Genomic DNA, 4,334 nt, shown 5'->3' on the forward strand with positions numbered 1-4,334 from the left:
ATCAATCACCTTGTCCAATTGTATTTCTTGTCTAGAGTTGTAATATTAGTTTCTATTATCTTCATTGAAATATAATATAATCTAACAATCAAGAGCTTATTCTCATTTTCAATGGAAGGAGAAACCATCAAAATCTTTTGAGGATCCAACTTTGAAAGGTGGTAAGACAAGATGAGTGCAAAGGTAGGTGCTTCAATCCATTCATGGGTAAGAATGGTCGTTTATCTTTATATACACTATTTTGTATAATAGTGATGGGATTTTATTTTATATATTAGTGTGTTTCCATATGTTGATATATGAATATTGTGTGTAGAGATTTTAACATGTTATATAATTGTCGTATAGTATGGTAATGAGAAATTATTTGCATAATAATTTTATAAGCTATATTTAACATGACTATACATTAGGTTTGTGAAATAATATAGTCCTTAGACATGTGAACATGTGAGTTATCATGAAGAGGCATATTAGTATGATAAATCACACATGTTGACGATTTTAGATATAAACATGTTAATAAAGTATTTGAAAATATTTGTGAGATGTTAATAGATATATATTTTTAAATATTGGCTACCTTTTATTCTCCAATTTAATTGATGAGCATCTCATTTTATGAGGTAATAAAAGATGAACCTAAGGGGGTTACATCTTTTGATGTAAGTGTCTTGCTACTGCAAGAAAAATGGATCAAGGTGGATCCAAAATTTTGAGAAAGCATATTGTCAAATAGAGTTTGAGTCTAAAGTGTGGTCAAAGGAAAATATTTGAGAATTGCTTGATTCTTAAATATTCAATAATATGTGTCTCTACGAATAAATAATTAAAATTGGAGGAGCAATTTTTAAAAACCAAAGTAGTGAACAAATTGTTGGGAATTTTGTTCACCTTGGTTCAAGAAAATAAAAGGTTTATGATTAAATTAATCTCAATTAGGAGATAATTATGACTCATGAGAAATCAAAGCATTTAAATAAAACAATGAGGGTTTATTTTTCTTTGATTTAAGTGTTTATAAAATTGACATCACTTAATCGATTTTGATGAGAAAATCATTGTGTGACATTGATAATATCAAGGAAAGGTGTGTGTATTATCGCCGTTTTGTTATCAAGGAATACTGCTTCAATGCTTCGGCAACCAAAATTTCAACAAACTTTGTAATAATTACACTAAAGTAAATTTAAATCGAAAGACGTTTTACTTTATGCACTAATGCAATAGTTTCTATAGACAGAGTAATTATTTAATCAAGTGGGGAAATATTTTATATGACAAATGTGAGGGGTGATGCTCTAAAATTAGTCAATTTATTTTGAGAAATGATTGATTAACTTGGTCATCTTATTAAAATGTATACACGCAAGTTGCGTGATTTTGAATTCCACATTCTAAATTATTTTAGATTTATGTATAATATGGGTAATCTAGACATGTTTCATGTCTAAGGTTACTATGTGGTATATTTTATTCAAGAATGAATCAATTTAGATGATAAATAGAGCTATAGAAACAAAGATGTTCCTTAATTCAATATTCAATCAAATATGTTTATCTTGAGTATTACAGTGTTAAAATAGTAGGGATGTTGACTATGGTCAAATTCACTATTTTGATAAAGGTGTAACTATTTTATTGAAACTATAGCTAGCACAAATTTTGAATAAAATAATGAGATATGCATGCATAATAAAATAAAATGATTCAAAATGGAATCATTTCTAGATCTCGAGGGATGGGACTTAAACTCTCTAAAGAGATTCATGGTTGATGGTAACCTATCTTAATACTAGTTACTCAAACTAGCATTAGGTTCAATACATAATAACAAGTCAACTAAATGAACGTGTCTTGTTTTTGTAAGTAAATGAGTTAAAATAAACTAACATTGATGTTTTGTTTATTTTAATCTATTGTGAAATTATCATGTGGTTTAAGGATTCATGATAAATCATTTGGATTATAATTCTAGCATTATCTAAGAGGATAATGTAAATGGCTTAATAGAAATGAAGAAATTTATATTTTAAAGTGATATTTTATTATCATTTTATATGAGAAATTTGGGGGTGGTGCTCTAAAATTAGTCAATTTATTTTGAGAAATGATTGATTAATTTGGTCCGCTTATTTAAAAAGTATACACACAAGTTACGTGATTTCGAATTCCACATTCTAAATTATTTTATCTTTATGTATAATATGGGTTGTTGACGCGGTTTTTTGCCAACAGTGTATTACGTAATTAGCTGGAATAAACTAGTGCTTAAGGATAAACCATAATAAGGATAATAACTCTTAAGGATGCTTAGAATGATATAGTAAGAACGCTCGTTCCTTTTTACGTGGTTCAGAGGCTAAAATCCCCCTAGTCCACGAGTCGATATTATTACTGTATATCTCTCTATATTTCGACAGAGTATTTGCATTAGACAGAGAAAAACCAACCCCTTCTCTATCCAAGGTCTTGGTATTTATAGAAGAACCATCCCAGGATCGGTGCAGGGGTCATCACATGGATACCCATCCTATATGTGACCTGTCTTGCACAAATGATGAATATTACAATATATATTAAGGTATGGTCTAATCATTAGGTAAAATTGATTATGGGTCGTCTGGCATAATCGAACATGTGATGTTTGATCATGCACGTTTATGTTGCTTGTCCGAGAATTCACGGATATTGAACATGTAATGTTTGACCACGCACGTTTATAAATAACGTATCTAGGTTTATAAAGACTCGTGGACATGGCAGGTTGTCAGAGTACCACCTCCTGAACATAACGCCAGCTCCTGCCCAGGATGTTGTGTTTTATATCCATCTCCAGCTCGTGCCTTAATGCTTCGTATTCCTCATCTCGTGTTATTACCTGGGGAGTTGCACTGCCTTCGCAGAGGAAATATCAACTTGTGGGTCCTTTAGTACTATTCTTAGCTAGCCAGCTGTACTCGAGCTGCATAAAAGACCCGGGTTGAATATTGGGGCATACATTTGCCCCCTAAGTCCCTGCCCATGTCTCATAATGTCATTCTCTGATTGACACGGTGGGGACTTTTAAACTTCTGTTGCGATTACCCATGTTTTTTCATTACCCGAGTACTGGACACGTGGAATGTTGCGATTTTGTGTCTGTTCAGGTTTCGAGGATTGCATTAAATGGCCTGGCCACCTTTTTACTGTCGTTTAATCTTTCGAAAAATTACCCTCATATCCCGCATTAGCTTTATTGGACGGTCCACATTTCTTTAGGCCTATTACGTATAAATAGGGCTGGCAATTTTCAATGTTCATCACTTTTCATTCGAAACTTTTCCTAATTTTCACTCTTCTGAACTTCAAAAATCCTTCTTCCTTTTCTCATAAAATCCCAGAAATCTGCCATCAAAACCTTCGGAAACCCAATCACCAAGGATCTCTCCAGTAACTTTCCTTCTACATTACTCATTCCTTTCGTCGAAGAATACACTGTAAGTTTTCTGTTTTACTGGAACTTTTCATTTACTGGTTTTGTGTGTTTCTCTTCTCTCTTTATCATGCTAATTTGCACTTCACCGTCATTAGCATTAGGCTGTTCCCAAACATTTTTGGTACATAGGTTACGGTTTCAGTTTATTGAGTATGTACGCCCTGATTTTCCCACGGGCTGATTAGCAGGCCGAGCTACGGACTAATCACGATTAGTCCATGAACATCCCCAAGACCGGAGCTCCCGTTTCGAGGTCGTGCCTTCTTAGCTCGAGCAATCCCTAAGGACTCGCCTAGGTTGCCCAGGACTGGAGCAAGGAATCTGAAGGCCGAAGGTCGGGTCAGGGGAGCAGCTCGTGGCACGAGCTATATATGGAGCTCCGACCCTCTATAAAGTCAACACACGCAAGATAAACGTGCATATATCTGACATCACGTGTCCGATATCTCCCTGACTTCTCGGACATGCAGCAGGAACGTGCGTGTTCAGATACCCACGGCTGGGTTGGGCCGTGCGGCCCATTATCTCCTTACCTATCGATTTGACCATACTTATGTGTCAGGTTTAGGAATTAATCATGAATTTCACAGAGTTGATATGACAAATAATAAGGTCACGGGATGACCTCCTTACCAACTTCCAGGTGCCTTCTCCTATAAATATGGAGAACCTGGGAGTTGATAAGGGTTGGGAAAAATAGTCTCTGAATAGATATATACTTTGTAACCAAATACCCAGAGTATATCAATAATATTGACTAGTGGAGTAGAAGGGTTTTAACCTTTGAACCACTTAAAGACGTGTCTTGAGTCACCTTGTTCATTCTCTAAGATTTTATATCTGTGACGGTTCTATA

Source organism: Humulus lupulus, chromosome 9 (genome assembly GCF_963169125.1).
Source record: "Humulus lupulus chromosome 9, drHumLupu1.1, whole genome shotgun sequence".
Lineage (NCBI taxonomy): Eukaryota > Viridiplantae > Streptophyta > Magnoliopsida > Rosales > Cannabaceae > Humulus > Humulus lupulus.